The sequence below is a fragment of the Eublepharis macularius genome, chromosome 9 (genome assembly GCF_028583425.1).
Source record: "Eublepharis macularius isolate TG4126 chromosome 9, MPM_Emac_v1.0, whole genome shotgun sequence".
Taxonomy (NCBI): domain Eukaryota; kingdom Metazoa; phylum Chordata; class Lepidosauria; order Squamata; family Eublepharidae; genus Eublepharis; species Eublepharis macularius.
The window spans coordinates 44,433,185-44,455,241 of NC_072798.1; the positions used below are offsets into that span (position 1 = coordinate 44,433,185).

At 39.8% G+C, this 22,057-nt stretch overlaps 1 pseudogene; it reads left to right on the forward strand.

Moving 5' to 3' along the window:
* Nucleotides 1-550: 550 nt before the first annotated feature.
* Nucleotides 551-17,756, forward strand: LOC129335315 (zinc finger CCCH domain-containing protein 13-like; annotated as a pseudogene).
* The last annotated feature ends 4,301 nt before the right edge of the window (nucleotides 17,757-22,057 follow it).

The window sequence follows — 22,057 nt, forward strand, 5'->3', positions numbered from 1 at the left end:
TTAGTGGTTGTACTCAATAAGGTTTTCAGTAGAGAACCCGATCCAGTAATCCATGATTTGACCTAAATTTCTCCAGGAAATATTGGATTGTCTCAGATACTTGGAGTTAATCTTTTTCATTAAACACATTAATTCTGGGGTCAGGGTTTTTTGTTGTTGTTGTTGAGGTGGTGTAATTTTTTTTTGCATCAATCCCTTTTTATTAGTCATAAAACACTTGTGTAACAGAAAATTGCAGAAGCAGTATATTCACTAGACCAGAGAAATATGCTTGACTCTCAGTTTCATTAAAGAGGTGATCATGTACAAATAAGACTACTGGAATGAAGAACGGCTTAAAGCAACTTTTAACATGAACAGCAACAATAGCACTCTCTATGCTTTATTCTAGAGAACAAAGTTAAAGTGAGATTAGGGTAAATTCTCAAATTGCCAGTACCTTAACATTGGAAAATGGTGTCTCTCTGTGTGTGTTGTTTACTCTTTGTTGTGTCTAGCTATTGGCTTCTTTGCCCACGAGGAAGCATGGTGTTTCCCTCTATAAGAAACCATGGACGTAAGAATGGCTGGGGGCACCTTCTTTGCCCAATTAGCTTAAAAACTGAGGTATTTTTAGTGTCCCATTTCAGTTAAAAGCAGCCACTTCAGACCCCCAAATTGATTCCCCTATAGGAAACAACAGTTGCAAAATCCTAGAATCCAGAAAAATAACCAAATGAACTCGAAAATGATAATGGCCCTTCCCCAAAATGTGGGATAATGAAAATGGTGCCTTCCCTGAAATCTAGATCTGAAATTAATATAATTTTTTCATACCACATAAAGTAGATATAAAGAGCCTTATATTGAGGGATAGTATTGGTCTTCTGTGTGAACATAAAAAGCAGGCTTATACCAACTTACTGGTTCCGAGTTTTATCTACTCTGACCAACAGCGGCTCTACTTTTTCCCCTCTTATTCCCTCCCTCTCTTTGCCACTTTTGCTCTCTTTCTCCCCTTCCCCAGCCTCTCTAACCTCTTGACAAGGCCACCCAGCTGATGAGATATCTGGGGCAGAGGCACTGGCCCTCCAAAGCACTCCTATCTGTTGGGCTGTAGCAGCTTGGAGAACAGAGCATACTGCATACTCTCCATTTCAAGCCACCACCACTGCAGGCCAACTGAGTGTGGGTTGGAGGAAAAAGTGCCTCTGACCCAGACACCTCTCTCAGCTGGTTGGCCTTAGCAAGAGGCTTGGAGCAACCAACCTTCTCTTTCTTACTCTCCAACCCTCCTTTCATCTTCTCATCTCTGTTCTCCCACCACCCATTTTCCTCGAGTGACACCACCACGTATTGTGGCATAGTTTGCATGGGTAGCTGGGCAGGGTGGCCGTTCATAAGATCTTATTTCCCTTTGGGAATTTCTAAATTGCCTTCATTTTCAATTTTCAGATTTCTGTGTAAACCTCAGGGTTCTCCTGGTTTGCAAAAAAACCCAAAACCCATTATATCTAAATGGACCCAGATCTGCACTCTGGGTCCATTGCTCAGAATTAGATATATTGATTATCACCACACATAAAATGCTCTGGATCAATTCCATAATATAACACCAAATCTGAATTTCAACAGATCCTCTGGTAGAATTTGAGGAACCGGCTCTAACCATTTGAAGGGCTACTCATTTATTAAGGAGAATGTGTTCACTAAAGCAGGTCCACAGGTAACAAAATAACCAGCTAATGGGGAGTGAAAGTGACCATAAAATAGCTTTACTAAAAGCCCCAACAGAAACCAGCAGCCTCTGCTGAAGTCAGCAACAGACCTATTTTAGCTACTTTTTTTTCCTGAGCATAAATCGCCACTTAATGCCCAGGCATGCCGTAGTACAAACACTTCAGCTGCCTGAGAACCAGAATCATTGCTGGTAGCAGTTGCCAGGGATTAGTCGTCTCAGTCTAAGGCATGAAATACCTGAGCAACAGCTAATTTAAACAGTACAAACAAGAATAGATTTTGAATGATTTTTTATATGTGCTCCCACTGCACCATACCATTACAGCCAGCAAGGTGTTTCTCTCTCTCTTTTAATCAGGGTAACCTAATCAGCATTATGTATTAGGATAAAACCAAAATCCTTCCTAACACAGAATGATTTGTTTTGTGTCTCCAGTGTCAGACTGGAAACTGCTTAGAATATGTATGCTAAAATGCAAAATCAGGAGAATTTTTTTTTCAAAAAATGAAGTATATCATCTAATTGACATGCAGGTCATAGAACCTGCATGTCAACTTTCTTAGGGATGAGGGAATCGGTCCATTCCTAAAGATAGATGGATTCCTCAGGTAGCTTCTAGTTATCAAGGTTGGCACTCCTGTTGAAAACCTAGGTGACCTGTGGAATTCAGAGTTGAACCAGGAGATTGATGCAGTCACTGCTAAGCGCACTGTTTCCTTCTGTAGAACTTGGAAAGCACTTTAGTGTGCAGAGGAGTATGGAGTAATGAAATGGTTAAGCAGACAGAGTGCAAAAGGAGGAAGACGCAATGCCAAATGCAAGTGAAAGCACATTATTGTGCCTACACTGTGGCAGTGAGAGCAGCAAAGCACATGTACAACTCTACCATTATCATATCTGCACTCCATCCAGCAAATGCCAGTTTCCGCTACAGATCCCCATCTCCGGTAACATCTAGAGCTTCCCTTGATACTTACTAGGTGACATTTATGGTGGAAATTGATCTGAAAGACTCAAACATCTGAAAGACTCAATATCGGTATACCAGAAAATTGACCTTTTTTTAAAAAAAAAAAAAGGGAAGTGATGTGCACCATCAATTCTGATGACGGAGGATGGAACCGCCCACTGTAATGCTTTACTCAGTGGCGTGTGGAGAATTGATTGCGCCATGAAGATGTACTGGAAAGGTGAATGTGATGATGCACAGCATGGTAGCAGAATGAACCCAATTGCCACGACTGCGCAAGATAAGCGGATGGTGAGTGAGTGTGGATTCGGCCATTAGCTCAGTCAGCAACACATACTGTACGTAAAAAAATATAGACACAAGCCCTTGGATAAGACTTTACGTTAACTGCATACTAAAAGCCATACAATTAAAATTATAACCTCATAAAGCAACACCCCAGTAAAAATGTACAGCATTTCCACTTGTTTAAGTGATTTCCAAAGTAAACAGCTTTTGGATCAAGTCCAGACAATTAAGCAAAAGAGTCTCGGTTTTATAAAAATGTGAAGGTATGCAAAAACCTCCAAAGCTGTTAGCAAAATTGTTGCTATAGAAGGGAATGGCACAATACCAAAACAGTAGTCAATTACTTCCTTCCTTAGGCTTCAATCCTAAAACTTACTCTGTCAGGAATAGATGTTATTGATTTCAATTATGCTGCAATATGAGACATCCAAAGATTTATTTCAGGGGACTTCAAGATGGACACAGTGGATTTAGGATAGAGTTTTCCGCTTAGAAAATAAGGGAATTTGTTTAATAATGCTGCACGACAGACATGTACCGCCAGCTTCTGTGATAATAACTCAGTCTGTTGAAGGATGTACAGAGTGTGTACCTTGTGTTTGGAAAAAGCGGTGAATGGTACAGGTGGTCAATTAAATCCAAACAGTTTCTTAATAGCCAGCCCATATAGTTTCAAAATCATCCTCAATTTAAATAAGGATTAGTGCTAATCAGAAATCATGTTCATGAGAACTGCCTTCCAAGGTATATAGATTTTATTTTAGTCAAACCTTTGTTACACAGCCTCAGATTCAAAAACAGGGGTGCTGTCACTCACAAAAGGTGTTGCATTGTGGGATGCTATACAAGCCTTTGCTAAAAGAAAAGGCAAGGGGAGAAAAGCCATCATTGCAATGAGCTTTTAAACAATTTTTCTGTTCATTGTTTGTTTGTTTTTCGGTGGGGGTGTGTTGGTAATAAATCTATTTCTTTCCACTGTGCACTCCATGCTCTGCCTCTTGGAGAAAAAGGGACTAAAGTACTGGGTCAATTTCTGCCTCACATTCCTTCTGCAAGGCTAGCACCTGGAGAGTTTCTCCCATTGGCAGCAACGAGGATGCTGCAGAAAGTATTTTGTAGCTTCACATGGGATATGAGTACTTCCTATTGTATATCAAGGAGTATAGTTCTGTGACCCAGCAAAAGGCAAAACCATGTGGAAGGAATTATTCCCCACATCTAATCTCTTTGTTTTGGGATGTGCCAGAGAGTTATTTGGAACAGCAGCAAGCAAAAAATATTGTAGGTCTGTCAGTAGTGCTGAAAACAAAAAGATTTGATTAGGATTGCTTAAGGATGAATAGGGATAAAATAAGGATGATAAAGTAAGGCTGAATTAGAACGAGCATGGCTATGCGATATATGCAATGTAGTATCTTTTGTCAGATTCTGCCCTAGGCGCCATCCTGTGGGACACTGGTCTGCCTGACTTAAAGGACCTGCCCACCTTAAAGGACCTTCAGGGAATATGCGGGATCCCACTCTGTGGAAGGAGGGGGGTATACCTCACCCTCACACCCTCTCAGTCCACTCGCAGGTCCTCTCAACCTGACATTGTCCCATCTGACTTCCATGGCAGCTATCTCCATCCAGCCATCACTCTTACTCCTCCTCCTCTTCCTCTCCTTTCCTCCACCTCCTCTCTGCTGTTCATTCATTCATTCATTCATTCATTCATTCATTCTCTCTCTCTCTCTCTGGCCCTGGGGGGGTCTGTTGGGGGAGCTGGGCAGCTGCCTCCCGGCTGTCTCCTGTCCCCTTATCCTGGCAAGTCCAGGGGCTGAGCCACAGACTCCGGACTTCTTTGCTTTGCATTTAAAGCCAAAATCCTGTAGAAACTTACAAGGGAATAAATACAATTGAACTCAATAGGAATTGTTTCTAATATGCATGACAGCAGGTAGCATGAGTCGGTCTGCAGAAGCATTTCTGAGTTCTTCAGTTGCAGCATAACTTCCATGCCTTTCTTGAAGTTGTGCTTATATTTGGAGGTCCTTTCCTGGATAACACCCTGGATATTAGGGTAATTAGGGATAATACCCTGGATATTAGGGTTAGAGTATAGCAACAAAGTAAATGTCTGGCACACCTTGAAAAACAATAAAGCTGAAAGCATGTTGCTTTAAAAACTCAAACCTAGGACTCTAATAATGTATGAAGAAAAAGTAGGGTTGCAATATTTACTCAACTAATTGGTCACATATTAATCAATTTAAAGACTTTTGATTGACTAAAAAGGTTTCTGTGGGAAGATGCTATTTAAAATTTTCAGATTATTTTTAGAGCAAGTACTTCTAAACAACGGCAGATGAGGCACAGAAGTGCCATTCACTTCAGTCTAAGATAGAAGGGAAATACGGCTTTTAAAAGATGCCTGCTGTGAAGTCTCACGTAAGAAACTGAGCTGTTTTTTCATTAGAACCATTTTATCATATGTACGTTAATGCAGATTTAACTATCAATCAACTAAATTGACTTAAAAGGGTTTAACTTTGATTAGGATGGCATTATATGGCTGCAGAACTATGCACTCTTACCTGGAAGTAGGCCACATTGAGCACTGAGATTTACTTCTGAGTAAACATGCACTTCAGTATTTCTTTAAACAGGCTCCGTCACTAGAAGAAATCTCTTTTTGGTTATTGGACACCAGAGTTGAATTACACTCAGTCTTCTACAACTCCTCTAGAAGATCTTAATCTTAATTGAATAGCTCTTAAATTAGGAAACCTCTATATACATGGAGAATCCCTGTCTTTAAAAAAAGAAAGTGTGTATGGGGAGAAGGATATAACAGAAGATAAACCCAATTAGCATTTTGATGCTTTTCAGGGAGTGCTGAAAGCTGGTGTGGGAAATTTTCAAATGTGCACTGGACAGATACTTTCAACAAAGAATCTTTTGATGAAGAACCAGAAATCCTAGAAAGTGAAGTAAAAGCTGCACTCAAAGCAACTAGGAGAAACAAAGCACCTGGAGTAGATAGAATACTAATAGAGCTACTTCAAGCTACAGAAATGGAGTCCATCAGAATCTTAAGAATTTGTCAACAACTATGGAAAACAAAACAATGACCCACAGACTGGAAATGCTCAGTCTGCATTCCAAATCTCAAAAAAGGGGATGTCAAAGAGTGCAGTAACAATCGGACTATCGCGTTAATTTCCCATGCAGGCAAAGTGATCCTCAAAATTCTACAGCAAAGATTCTTACCATATATGGAATGAGAAATGCCAGATGTTCAAGACGGATTCAGGAAAGGAAGAGGCACCAGAGATCACACTGCAAATTTAAGCTGGCTAATGGAACATAGCAGGGAATTTAAAAAAAAAAATCAGCCTGTGTTTTATAAATTACAGCAAAGCGTTTGACTGTGTGGATCATGAAAAGCTATGGAAAGTCTTAAAAGAAATGGGGGTGCCACAACATCTGATTGTTTTGATGCACAACCTGTACTCTGGCTACTGTCAGGACAGAATATGGGGAAACAGAATGGTTTCCAGTTGGCAAAGGTGTCAGACAAGGATGCATATTATCTCCTTACCTGTTCAACCTCTATGCAGAGTGTATCATAAGGAAAGCTGGATTAGAGCTAGAAGAAGGTAGAGTGAAAATTGGTGGAAGGAACATTAACAATTTGACAGGAAGAAAATTGATTCATTTGAAATGTGATGCTGGAGGAGAGTTTTGTGGATACCATGGACAGCCAAAAAGACAAATAAGTTGGTACTAGATCAAATCAGGCCTGAATTCTCCCTAGAAGCTAAAATTAAAAAAAACCTGAGGCTATTATACTTTGGTCACATCATGAGTAGACATGATTCTCTGGAAAAGTCAGTAATACTAGGAAAAGTGGAAGGCAGTAGGAAAAGAGGAACACCTAAAATAAGATGGCTTGACTCAATAAAAGAAGCCACGTCCTCCAGTTTGCAGGATCTGAGCAAGTCTGTTAATGATAGGACATTTTTGAGGTCTTTCATTCATAGGGTCGCTATAGGTCGGAGGCGACTTGATGGCACATAACATACACACGTTAATGGATTAGGTGCTGTAGTTCTAACGGATTCCTCAGTGCTGATGCAAAGCATATAGTTAATTTATGGGATTACAAGGAATTAATGATAAACCTGCTGCTCTGTACAAATGACCTTCATTCTTTGAAACCTCAACACCATAAGCTTTCAGATGTCATGATCGATGCAGAGATAATATACTGAATGACTTAACCTTCAATGAATCAAAAGTTGGCTTTCACATATCCTGCCTCAAGCATATACTCAAGTAACAATAACAACAACAGTAATAATAGTAATGATAGTAATAGTAATAATAACTGCACTTATATACCGCTCTTCTAGACAGATTTGTGCCTCACTCAGAGCGGTGAACAAGTTAGTGTTATTATTATCCCCGCAATACAGCTGGGGAGCTGGGGCTGAGAAGAGTGGCTTACCCAAGGCCACCTACCGAACTCATGGCAGTAGTGGGATTCGAACCATTGCTGATTCGCAGCCAAACCACTTAACCACTTTGCTACAGCAGGTATAGTAGGTAAACAGAAATCTAGTTAGCTTAGAATGTAGATAGAAATTGCTATCTTCCTGAATCTAAAAATTATAAATTTTAGTAAACATATAAATCTTTGCAGTAAAAGTATTTCTATTGGCCTTTGACGCTCTCCACAATCCTTACCTGAGACATTCTTCATTCTCCAAGTGTCCACTACATAATATTTAAACATACATGCCTACTTAGACTCATGATTTTACCATCTTCTGGACCTGAGGAGCAACTGACCCAGAAAATGAAATTTGCATATTCCTGAAGAAATAGTAGTCCTACCCAAAAAGGAGCACACCATGTGAAAGAAGAACCCAGATTCTGAATTTTATAATGCAAACAAGGTACCCAATTGCTCAAGGATTCCCAGCCTCTAATACCAACAGAACTGCCTAGAAGCTACAGGGGATAGGCACAGCTCTAAACCAGGGCATGTCCACTTTCAGCTCTGTTCACTGTAATCAGCAGCACCAGGGCCTAGCCCCAAATATAGTTGAACTCCAGAAGGAGTTGTGCATGGAGACACTGTTGTTTAGCACTGGAAACTTGTGCAAAACGTTCCTGACTTTAAATATGAAAGCAGACTTGGAAAACTATGGTCTTCAGCCGGGAAGCAGCTGAGCATTTACAAAAGACATTGGGAGCCTATACCATCTTTCTTCGTCCTCTGACTTTCCAACCTACCCCTTTTTGCAGACTGTTCCTCAGCAGTCTGCTACAGGCTCCCACAGCCACCAGCTGTTTACCACTCCCTGTTGCAGCCTGTCATCTCTCTATCTGGATCCAAGTAAGTCTACGGTGTTCTGCCTAATACTTACTGTGCCCAACTGGCCAAAACAGGAGAGGCTTTATACTCTGTGCGTGTCTGTGGTTTTGTATTATGGATCAAGGTTATATGCCCCACTTGGAACAGCAAAGAATGAGCTGCCTTATAATTTTATAATTAAACAATTGAAGAGGATACACACAGGCTGAGTGAGAAACAGCTCACTCAATAGCAGGCAGGGAAAGCAAAGCTAATAAAGGTGCTCTGCTGTAGTCTTAACTTAGACAGCTACATTCACAGGAAAGAAGTCAGCATCATCTATTGAGGCAGAAAGCCTACCTTTATGTCCTCTGGGTTCCTAGCTGTATGATGGAAATTCCTGGAAAAGCCTGCATGTTGGTTGACATGCCACTGCCAAGATTCCCTAAGTCATTGCTTCAATGGTTTTTGAGTTGGCTAATCCAATCTTCCCCATGATGGTGACTGCACACAAGTAGTTCTCAATAGGCTACGCAAGCTGGCTTTTTGTGGGCATTATGGACATATGCCTAAAGCAACAATTATCTGGACACTTAGATAGCCTGATTAACTGTACTGGCTAATGGCTAATGGAAGACTCTTCTGTGCTACAGAAATGGGGACAGGTGACACAGTGCTAAACATTTCACCTGTTTTTGAGCTATGCAAGACATGCAGGAAAGGGAAGAAACTGGAGAAAGTTGCGGGCCTGAGGATCTGGTGCACTGCAAACTTCCACATGCTTGGGGTTGCCAGGTCCCTATACCCTCCTAGCAGGAGAGAGAGACCTGGCACCTACCTTGTGCTTCCCAGGAGTCTTCTTTCCATGTGTGCGTAAAGCACACATTCCTGGCACTTGTGCAATGACATTACTTCCTGGAACTTATGGCATCACACTGGCCACAGGCATATTCCTGTGTTTTGCACTGGACAAATTCAGTCAGTTTGGGGCCAAAATTGGCCCCAGTGAAGCGTGGGAGCACGCCCATGGCCGGCACGATGGTGTCACTTCAGGAAGTGATGTCATTGTGCTCTGCTGGGAGCACACCCGGTGCATGCTTTCCTGGGTTGCCTGCCGGTGGTGAGTGATTGCTGGAGGTTTGCCACTTCCTGCTGATCGCCAATGATTGGTTGGCAATGGGGCAAACCCTTGAGAGATTGCCCGTCACTGGCAAGCAAGTGGGGAGCCTAACTATCTTCTCTTACTCACCTCTCCTCATTCCCCTGCAGCAGTACAATGTCTGTCAGCTCAGGGAGTGGGAATCCCAGTCTGTTCACTATGTGCAACACCTGCACAGACGGAGTGTAACAACAATCATTCAAGTATTTTTTTCTTCTTCTAAAAGGAATATCATGTATGTGCAACTTTCAGCCTTTCTTTTCTAGTTTTTTAAAAAACATATTTAGTTTATTTTGTTCATAGAATGAATAAAGATGCCTAACTTATTGTACATGCAATCTAAATGCTTATCAACATAAATAGCAAACTGTTATAAGTAATGGTTGATACTTGTATTTTTTTAATGTTTGCACTTGGCCATTGTGAATATTTACTAATAATTAAAATGGTTTCTATGGGAATTTGTTTGGCTAACAAAATAAAAACATCAGCAAAATCAATTACAATTGTTCAATCCACTGCAGAAGTCTTGTAGAGCTCCACCGTAACAAATGCGAACAAACACAGCAGCAGCACTAGAACAAAACTGGAGGAAGAGTCATGGATGTGGGGCTACCAATGCTAAGTTTATCCCACCTCTGGTGGGAGTGCAGGAGAGCAGCAGAGTTCTGGAATATGATTGTTACAGCTCTCTCGAAAGGCATAAAGAGTGAGCTACCATTATCTCCTAAGGTTTTTCTGTTAAATTATATAGAATTCTCTTCTAAAGATGTCTGTAAATTTGTTCTTAATGCTATAACATCTGCAAGAATTTTTGCTCAGAATTGGAAGAAGAATATAATCCCAAAGAAAGAGGATTGGGTAGAGAAACTAGCAGAATGTATTCATCTATTTAAATTAACTTGGCCAAATGTTTGATAAATTTGGGAAATGGAATGTTTTTTGTCTAGAATGAGAAATTAATTTTCGGCATGTATAATTGATGTCGTATAATAACTTTGTAGTCTATGTTTTAGGATTTTCTGTGTATTACTTTAATTATTACATTAAAAAAAATAAATTTAAAAAACTGGACGAAGAGCCATTACATGGCATTTAAATAATAACAGGCGGACTTCCGGTTCGGGATCCATGAAGGTCTAACGCAGCTCTAATCGTGGAGCTGACCGGGCTGCCGTTTAAGCGGCCGGCGGGGCAAAATCCAGCCCGTGGCCGACTGTTCTCAGGCGGAGAACAGGCATAGAACGCTCAAGCACCTCAGGGCGCGTCGATCTCGGGCGAGGGGGGGGTCCTACGCAACGGATCCTCTCCCGACCCTTGAGGTCCCACCCTCAGACAGGTCGGCTATAATCTCTGCGGCAGTCCTGGTGCCAATGCGGTTGGCATAAGACCTACATGCCCAAGCTTCAACAGGGGAAGGAAGAGTGGATGGGAATCTAAGATTGAAACAGCGATTACAACCCAAGGAAAGTGAATGAGAAGGTAAAGATCACTATCTCTTGAAACGGGACAGATTACTAAAAGTAAAGAAGAATTAAAGTAGACTTTTAAACTGCAACAGACTAAGTATAAGGAGGGGGAGGACCCGGCAAGAATTATATTAGAAAAAGGACTAAGTTAAACGGAGTTATTAAAGAAATTGGACTATTGTTTTGAATACCTGTGGCTATAAGGAGATATCAGGCTGTGAGAAAGTTTCACCATCGCGAGAACTGCTGTGGGAAGTCGGGAAACAGGAAGTACGTAACAACAATAGAGTTGCTGGAGAGAGGCGGCCCTTGCCAGAGGGCAGGAAGTAGGGAATCGCCATTTTTGAAAGGGGAAGAGCCGCGGCTTCAGCGAAAGAGGAAGTAAGCCATATTGGATTACAAAAATCATAGAGGAACCATAGAGAAAAGACGCCCGACATTTTGGACTCTTTAAAAGTTTTTTTTTGGAAAGACCGGGACATTTAGACTAAAAGGACATTAAATTAAACTCCACGGAGCTAAGGAAGAGAGCGGACTCGTGGGAGCGAGCCAAAGCAAGCCCCACGATGTCGAAAAAAGAGTGGCAATCAGCGATAGAGAATTTGGATAAAAAACTTTTAGAAGTGATTAAAGAGCTCAAGGACATGAAACCGGAGTTGGTGAAAGAGGTTAAAGAGGTTAAAGAGACAGTGAAAAATGAGCTGGCAGAAGTGAAGAAAGGTATGGAAACAATGCAAAATGACTTGCAGGGAACACAGCAAAGAGTCAAGGTAGTGGAAAGCGCGGTGGAGCACTTAGCAGATACGCAACGAACAGAGATGAGGGTGATGAGGGGGAGAATGGCGGTTGCGGAAAGTAAACATATGGAGAAGCAGCTGAGGTTTCGCGGCTTGCCGGAAGTGGAAGGAAAGACAGCTCAAGAACAGATCACTGAGGTGTTAGCTGAATACCTGGGGAAGGAGGAGGAGGAAGTTGTGGCTATCCTAGATGTGGTATATCGTGTAAATTCAAGAATCGCGACCCAGAGGAAACTACCAAGAGATGTGATTGTGCAATTCACGACCAGAAATATAAAAGAGAAGATTGTGACTAAACAGTTTTAAGATCCATTGGAGATTGATGGCAAGACGATTATTATCATGAAGGAATTACCCAGATCGGTGTTGTTAGATCGAAAAAAATATAAAGCTCTAATTCAGATTCTGAAGGACATGAAAATAAGGTACAGATGGGAACTACCAGAAGGAGTGTCCTTTGAATTTGGAGGAGCGAAAAAGCGCATTAGATCTGAATCAGAGATGGAGCAGTTTATAAGGGACAATGAAAAGGACTTACCAGCAACAAGATTATGAATATGGAGTGCAACGTTTTATCTTGGAATGTAAATAGACTTAATTCACCGAATAAGAGAAAAAGTATTTTCCACTGGCTATTAAAACAAAAATGTGATATTGTATGTTTGCAAGAGACTCATATTAGAAAACAGGATGCAAAGTATCTAAAATTGAATAAATTGGGAAGTGATTTTGTAGCGGCCTCTAATAAGAAAAAAAGGGGAGTGGTATTGTATATAAAAGAGGAGCTACAGCCAAAGTTAGTGATGAAAGATGCGGAAGCCAGATTTTTAGCAGTGGAATGTATATGGAATTTAAAGAGAGTATTGGTGATTGGAATCTATGCACCTAACGGAGCAAAAGAAAGCTTCTTTGAGGACTTGAGGAAGCAATTAGATGAACTTTCTTATGACCAGATAATTCTTGCAGGAGACTTCAATGGAGTGACAAACTTGGAACTAGATAAAAAGTCAGTAACTGCACAAAAGAAAAGAGGACTATTACCAAAGACGTTTTTTGTATTGACGCAACAGGAAACTTTAGAAGATGTATGGAGAAGACAAAATCCCAAAGGCAGACAATATACGTTTTTCTCCGCGAGACACTCTACGCTATCAAGAATCGATATGATCTGGGCCTCAAAAGACTTAGCGCTTTGGACTAAGGATGTGGAAATAATGCCTATGGTAGGCTCAGATCATAATCCAATTATGTGGAAGTTGGGGAAAAGGAGTAAAAGGAAAGGATGGAGAATAAATGAGGATTTGCTGCAAGAGGGAGAAAATATGGAGATGTTGAGAAGAGAAACAAAGTTTTTCATACAATATAACATGAATAGAGAAGTACCAACCAACAAGGTATGGGACACCTACAAGGCAGTAATTAGGGGCATATTAATGGACTTAAATGGAAGAGCCAGGAAAAAAAAGAGGAGAAGAGACAGGAGATCACGGAGAAAATAAAAGCCAAAGAAATACAGTTAAAGAAAAGACCAGGGAAAAAGAAAATCTACCAGGACATTAAAATTCTTCAAGAACAGCTGACAGCAATGAATAACAAAGAATTGGAATGGAATCTTAAGAGAATGAATCAAAAGGCGTTCGAAGGCGCAAATAAACCTGGGAAATATTTGGCATGGCAATTGAAGAAGAGAAAGGAGAAGAAAATAATAAATAAAATCTGTGAGGACAATAAAGTGTACCTGGAACAGACAGCTATTAGCAGAGCCTTTTATAAATTTTATGCCAAATTGTATAATAAAAAAGAGGTGAATAAAGACTCAATAGCGACATATTTGGAGAAAATGAAGCTCCCAGTAATTTCGGAAGCTTGGAGAGACAAATTGAACAATGAAGTAACGGAGGAAGAAATAAGAAAGGCAATACAGTCAACAAACTTGGGAAAGGCGCCAGGACCGGATGGACTTACAGCCAAATTTTATAAGGTAATGGCTAATGAACTGGCACCATTCCTAAAAGATGTGATTAATGGTGTTTTAAAGGATCAACGGATCCCAGACACTTGGAGTGAAGCTAATATATCACTGATCCCCAAAGAGGGGCAAGATCTGACTAACGTGAAAAACTATAGACCTATATCGTTACTTAATAATGATTATAAAATTTTTGCGAAGATACTGGCGGAAAGAGTGAAGGGATGGCTTTCTGAAGTTATTGAGGAGGAGCAAGCTGGTTTTTTGCCAAATAGACAAATCAAAGACAATTTAAGGACAGTTATAAATGCTATTGAATACTATGACAAACGTTGTGACAAGGAGGTTGGTTTCTTCTTTGTGGACGCTGAAAAAGCGTTTGACAATTTGAACTGGGACTTTATGTTTGCCACCATGGAAAAGCTACAAATGGGAGAAAGATTCATAAGAGCAGTAAAGGAAATTTACAGAGACCAGAGTGCAGCAATTGAGGTGAATGACGAGGTGACCAAGAAATTGACTATAGGTAAAGGAACAAGACAAGGTTGCCCGTTGTCTCCACTGTTGTTTATTTTGGTTTTGGAAATACTGATGATACAGATACGAGAAGACAATGCAATCCGTGGAATAAAAATAAAGGACTTTTCCTATAAGGTCAGAGCATTTGCGGACGATATAATGTTAATTGTGGAAGATCCAATGGAGAATATGCCAAAAGTAATAGAGAAGATTAAGGAGTTTGGAGATTTGGCAGGATTTTATGTAAACAAAAAGAAGTCAAAGATATTATGTAAAAATATGACTAAACAAAAACAACAACTATTAATGGAAATAACAGACTGCGAAGTAACAAGTAAGGTGAAATATCTGGGAATTGAACTGACTGCAAAGAATATAGATTTATTTAAAAACAATTATGAGAAACTGTGGACTCAGACAGAGCAAGACTTGATTAAATGGAACAGACTGAACTTGTCATGGTTGGGAAGAATTGCAGTAATTAAGATGAATGTGTTGCCAAGAGTGATGTTTCTGTTACAGACAATACCAATTATCCGAGACTCTAAGCAGTTTGAAAAATGGCAGAGGAAAATATCAGATTTTGTTTGGGCAGGCAAAAAGCCTCGAGTGAAAATGAAAGTGTTACGAGATGCAAAAGAAAGAGGCGGAATGCAACTGCCCAACCTAAGACTTTATTATGACGCAATTTGTTTAGTGTGGTTGAAAGATTGGATGATGCTGAAAAACCGGAAATTACTGGCCTTAGAAGGATATAAAAAAATATTCGGATGGCATGCATATTTATGGTATGATAAAGTGAAAGCGGACTCTATGTTCTTACATCATTATATTCGGAGAAGCCTATTCACAACTTGGAAGAAGTACAGAAATTACCTACAAGATGGAATCCCCTCATGGGTGGTTCCATATGAAGTAATAGATCCGAGAACTGTCGATAATGAACAACAGTGTTTAACATACAAGGAGATAACCCGAATGGAATTTTCTAAACCCAAAATAAAGACGCAGGACGAGTTGTCTCCAAGTTACGATTGGTTTCAGTACAGACAGATCAGAGATTTTTATAATTCGGACTGTGTGAAGGGAGGGATAAGAATGGAGAATTCGGAATTAGAACAGGCACTTTTACAAGAGGATAAAAAGGAAATCTCTAAGGTATACAAAGTGCTGCTGAAATGGTATACTGAAGATGAAACAGTTAAAGTGCAAATGGTGAAGTGGGCTATAAACTTTAATAAGGAAATAACAATGGAGGCGTGGGAATACTTGTGGAAGAATACAGTGAAGATCACGACATGCACCAATATTAAAGAGAATGTCTACAAAATGATTTATCGTTGGTATATGACACCAAAGAAAATTGCGCTAGGGAATTTGAACACGTCTAATAAATGCTGGAAATGTAAAAAGCATGAGGGATCTTTGTATCATATGTGGTGGACTTGTGAGGTAGCTAGGCAGTACTGGGGGGAAATAATAAGAGTAATAAGCGAGATTTTACAATTTCAAATTAATAAGAACCCAGAACTCCTGCTACTGAACTTGGGAATGGAGGACATTCCAGCACAATATAGGACATTGCTATTTTACATGACAGCAACAGCTAGACTTTTGTACGCGCAAAAGTGGAAAGTGCAAGAAGTGCCAACTATTGAGGACTGGATATATAAATTGCTGTACATGGCGGAAATGGACAAAATGACAAGGAAACTGAGAGACCTTGATCCAGGACAGTTCAACACGGATTGGGAGAAGCTGAAACAATATTTAGTGAAGAAATGGGAGGTGGGAGGAGAACTGTGGCAGTTTGAAAATTACTGAAATACAATAAAAGTAGAGGGAGGTGACTTTACCGGGGGGTGGAGAGGTAAATGAGAATTTCTAAGCAACTACTTTATTAGACTATTATATATAGCATTACGTATTATAGGTGTTATTACAAGAATTATAATGATAGAAATTAACTAATTATAAGGATAGAAACTAATTAATTTCATTTCTGGCAATAATTGTATAATGGAGATAACTTTATAATTGCAATGAAGGAATTTAAGTAAAGTGGGAAAATATTTATTAATGTATTAAATTGATTGAATTGGTTTGGAGGTATATATGGGTCAAATTGGTTGACTGTTTTTGGTGGATAGTTGCATAATGAAAGAATAATATAATTATATAATTAAAACAGTATGAAGATAAGATATGTAGAAAAAGTAATATATAGAGTATAAGTTAAATTGGTTGACTTATATTGAATGTACTGTTTATAGAAGTATCTAAAATTATGCTAAATGAGGGATAAATTGTTTGTCCCATATTGAAGATGAGATTATAAGATAGAGTATAGAGTACCAAAATTAGCTAAATGATTATTATCAAAAGAAAATATGCCAAGAATGTATTATTTAGTTATGTATTATTTAGTTGTTAAAGTAAGTAGGAAGACAGAAGGAGCACTGTGTTATATAGATAAGCTTAGAAGAAAGTGAAAGTCTACGTTTGACAGATAGAATAAATTTAAAATGAGTAAGGGAAAAGGGACAAGGGGTTGGAAAACTGTTGGAAGTCAACAAAAGGGGGGAAAGGGAGGGGGTTAGAATTGGAAAAATTAAAGGAAACTGATTGTAATGTACAATTTAATGACATCTAATCCAATAAAAAAATTTATATAAAAAAATAATAATAATAACAACAACAAAAGCCATCAGGCTAATATTGTGGGTGTTATCCACTTCATTTCAAGCAGCCTGGGAGACCGTAGTCCTACTGAAGACAATCGTAATGACCATTTGGGGCATTATCAATCAAAGCTAACCTCTGGACTGGAAACAAACTAGGAGACAATGACATTCTTTAAGATAGGGGTGATTTCCTCCTGGTGTGGCATAGCTCTTAGGCCAGGGATAATGGAATCCCTACTCAACCTCTCCCCACCATTCTGTGACCTGGCTGATGACAGGGAAGAGTAGTTTGGGTAAGAAGGGAGCAGTACAAAAATTAGGTCACAGTGGAAAATACTGAGATTGTATCTGATAGCACACCCAGAAGGTTCAGTGTATTTAAAAGACTGGGACCCGGCACTTGAAGTACTGAAGAGAGACAGTGTTATAACTGGTTGAAAAATGGCAGTTGCCTCTATAGGATCATAAGTAGATTTGTACATGGCTCTTCACTGTAAGGCTTTACCAGCAGTTTTAGAAGGTTTCCAGAAGGGCCTACAGGAGATCTTCAATAAAAAATGAAGAATAAATGTCAAGACACTGAAACATAACACAGAAGAATTGTTAGGAAAGAGTCATCAAGGGGGAGGCAGAGGGAGAAAGAACATCACAAAAAGCGAAGATTCTGAAAAGTGAAGTCTTGACTGGGAGACAAATAGGGATGATTCTGGCAATTGAGATATTAACTATAAATATAACCATGAGCATTCTTTTGAAATGAAGTACCAAAAGTTCCAGAAGGAGCTAATGAAGCTTGACGAAGAAAACACAGAGAAAAGAAATGAAATCAGTATTTAAAAAGAGATTTCTTTAAAAAAAAATTATTGGTGAGTACATAAAATATTACACAAATTCCCCATCTTACCTAAATTATATCAACCCCCACCCTTTCCCCCCCTCCTTATAGACTTCCAACAGCTTTCCAACCCTTAGCCCATCTTATTATTTAAATTACTCTTAACTATAATTTTCTAAATCTTATATATATTGTATCACTTATTCTAAGCATATTCAAATTCTTCTATATCTCCAATTTACTAATATATCAAATCTACATCTCCCTGTTTAACTTATCTATTTTTAATACATTCTTCTTAATACTAATATTAGCTTAAATTGATTAATAACTAAATTTCCCCATTAATGGTAAAGTTACTTCTCTCTCCCCTTTATAAAATCACATGTTAATAATAAGTAAAGGTACAAGACAAGGCTGCCCATTGTCTCCATTGTTGTTTATTTTGATTTTGGAAATTTTGTTGATTCAAATTCGAGAGGACGATACAATTCGTGGCATAAAAATAAAGGAATTTTCCTACAAAGTCAGAGCATTTGCGGATGATGTAATGTTGATAGTGGAAGACCCAATAGATAACATGCCAAAAATAATAGATAAAATAAAGGAATGTGGAGACTTGGCTGGATTTTATGTGAACAAAAAGAAGTCGAAGATATTGTGTAAGAATATGACGAAGCAAAAACAGCAAGAATTAATGGAGACAACAGACTGCGAGGTAACTAACAAAGTAAAATATTTAGGAATTGAGCTGACTGCGAAAAATATAGATTTATTTAAAAATAATTACGAGAAACTGTGGCAACAAATAGAAAGAGATTTGATAAAATGGAATAAATTAAATTTGTCATGGTTGGGAAGGATAGCAGCAGTAAAGATGAATGTGTTACCACGCGTGATGTTTTTGCTGCAAACTATTCCAATTATCCGAGACTTCAAACAATTCGACAAATGGCAAAGAAAAATTTCAGACTTTGTGTGGGCAGGCAGGAAACCCCGGGTGAAAATGAAAGTATTACAAGATTCGAAAGAAAGAGGGGGACTGCAACTGCCAAACATAAGACTATATTATGAAGCAATTTGTCTGGCTTGGTTAAAAGATTGGATAACGCTAAAAGACCGCAAATTGCTGGCCTTGGAGGGACATAAAAAATTGTTTGGATGGCATGCCTACTTGTGGTATGACAAAGTTAAAGCGGACTCTATGTTTTTGCATCATTATATCAGAAGAAGCCTTTTCACAATCTGGAAGAAATACAAGAATTACATGGAAAGTGGTATCCCTTCATGGGTGGTACCATATGAAGTAATAGATCCGAGAGTTGTTTATAATGAACAACAGTGTTTAACTTATAAAGAGATAACGTCGACGGAACATAGAATATTAAAAATAAAGACACAAGAAGAGTTATCTCCTCAATATGGATGGTTTCAATATAGGCAAATCAGGGATCTATACAACTCGGACTGTTTAAGGGGAGGAATAAGACTGAAAAACTCGGAGCTAGAAGAAGTGATTTTACAAGAAGGTAAAAAAGACATTTCGAAAATATACAAAATACTTTTTAAATGGTATACGGAAGATGAGACAGTCAAAGTCCAGATGGTGAAATGGGCAATAAACTTTCACAAAGAAATAACAATGGAATCATGGGAATATTTGTGGAAAAACACTTTGAAGATTTCAACTTGTACCAATACTAAAGAGAATGTATACAAAATGATGTATAGGTGGTATTTAACGCCTAAGAAGATTGCGCTTGGAAATGCAAATATGTCAGACAAATACTGGAAATGTAAAAAGCATGAAGGATCATTTTATCATATGTGGTGGACTTGTGAGGTAGCTAAGCAATACTGGGGAGATATAATAGAAATAATTAATGAGGTTTTGCAAACCCAAATAAATAAGACCCCAGAATTGCTGCTACTGAACTTGGGAATGAAAGAGGTTCCAAAGCAGTATAGAACATTGCTATTTTACATGATTACAGCAGCAAGACTTTTGTACGCGCAGAAATGGAAAGTGCAAGAAATACCAACTATAGAAGATTGGATTTACAAATTGTTGTACATGGCAGAAATGGACAAAATGACAAGAAAACTGAAAGATCTTGATCCAGGAGAATATATTGCAGACTGGGGGAAATTGAAACAATATCTAGAAAAAAAATGGGATGTGAAAGGAGGACTGTGGCAGTTTGAGAATTATTTAAAAAGAGATTTCTCCAGGTGCTTAAATCTAAAATATTTTCACATTCGCCAAGAACATCAGGTAATTCACCAAGACTAAGACCAAGTCTTGAATCTTCCATGTGGAAAAGTAAGAGAAAGAATGCTTCTGCCATTTCTCCACCTCTTCTGGAACAACAGAGTCTATAGGATTCTATAGTCTACAGGAAGGAAGGAAGGAAGTGCCTGCCCTATCAGAGCAGAGCTTTTATCAAGTGCTCCGATTCCTTTCCTTCCTCTGATGTCAGGTAGATTTTCTGTATTTATGACCTGTTGCTTTCTTTTATTCTAAGTAGGTTTCCCTGTCCCCAAGTGGGAGCAGGGGATCCCCTGCTCCCAGCCTTTGCTCCCGCTGCCTCTTACCTGGCCAGCCGGGGTGGGGAAGGTGAAGGAAATGGGTCTGGGAATTCTGGAGTGAGCTCCTAAGTGCTCCATACCCTTCATTGTTGTACCAGGAATGACGTTATTGCTGGCACTACAACGAAGGGAAGGCCCCTGCAGGGGAGAGGAGTAATTTCCTTAAAATTAACTGAAACTCTACACTGGCTGGGGAGGGGGTGCTGTTGAACAATAGCAAGCAGTCAGGCCTGAATGAGTCCTGCAAGTTATGTGGTATCAAGTTGTGAGGTGTTTGCTTCTGGATCTGCCCCAATGAGTCTTCTTTCAAAGGCCAAAACAGCCCTGAAAAGGTCCCTGTTCCTTCCTCCTACCTTTGGCCAAATCCACACACACTCACCATCCGCTTATCTTGCGCAGTCATGGCAGTTGGGTTCATTCCGCTACCATGCTGTGCATCATCACATTCACCCTCCCAGTGCGTCTTCGTGGCGCAATCAGTTCTCCACACGCCACTGAGTAAAGTGTTATAGTGGGCAGTTCCCTCCTCCGTCGTCAGCGCTAACGGTGCACGTAACTTTCCTTCCCCCCCCCAAAAAAGTTAATTTTGCGCTATACCGATATTCCGACTCTTATGTAGGCAGAGCCAGGGAAAAGCCAGAGTATTTATAGGGGTGAACCATGTTCCATTCAAAGTTGAGAGCGGAAAGTAACTGATGGTAAGATAAAGGACCATCATCTGTTTCTTTTCCCGCGCAAACCGCTGCTCACTAAAGTAGGTTTTGCAGTATACCGACCTTTCTTTATTGTGCAAATGTGCTATGAAAGCCCTTTAAAAAAAAAAAAGGGCTGGGCAAAAACAGATTTCCGCCATTATCACATGGTATGGAAAGGAGGTGCAATTGTGGCATGGTGATGGCGGGGAACACGCGGAATGGGAAATCATGTGAGTATCTGCTTGAACAGTGCTGCGGTTGCGAAAAAGGTGCGGAAACAAAAAGGAAGTGTGGATTCGGCCTTTGGCTGATAAAAACCAGGCCTGGAATTAGGTTTTCCAGTTCCCCTTACCCTTCTGGCGGGGGAGGATCTGGCACTTACCTTGAGTAGATCTTAGCATGTGCGTGCTCCCGGAAGTGACAAAAATGTCACTTCCGGGAGTAACACGATCGCACAGGTCCTGTGAGTGCTCCTGCGCTTCACACCAGGCCAATTCTTAAGGAAATCAGCCTGTTTGGGACCCAAATTGGCCCAGCATGAAACACAGTAGTACTCCCGGGGCCTGTACAATGATGTCATTCCTGGGAGTGATGTTGCACCATGCCAGGAGCACACCCTGGGAGATCTATTTCCCTGCCTTTCCCCCCTACTGGCCAAGTGAGTGGTGGTGGCAGGGGGCGGAGGGTGGGAGCGGGGATCTCCTGCCCCCACTGGGAGACCGGTAACCATATCTGGAATACTGGCTGAACTGTTAAAGTTGCCTAGCAACAACCATTGAGGGCATCTAGTTGAAGCTGCAGTACGTTTTACTATTTTGCATTTTTACACACACACACACACCCATTTATTTTTTTAATTTCATATTTTCCTGCAAATCTGGGGCATTTTTTCAGGAATGTAGGAACATCTGTCTTTTCATGGCTCCAATCACCAGATTTAAGTATCCTTAAATCAGGGCAATCTTGGCTATTAGTCTATGCCATGGGGCATATCATTTGGATGGACCAACCTGAAACTA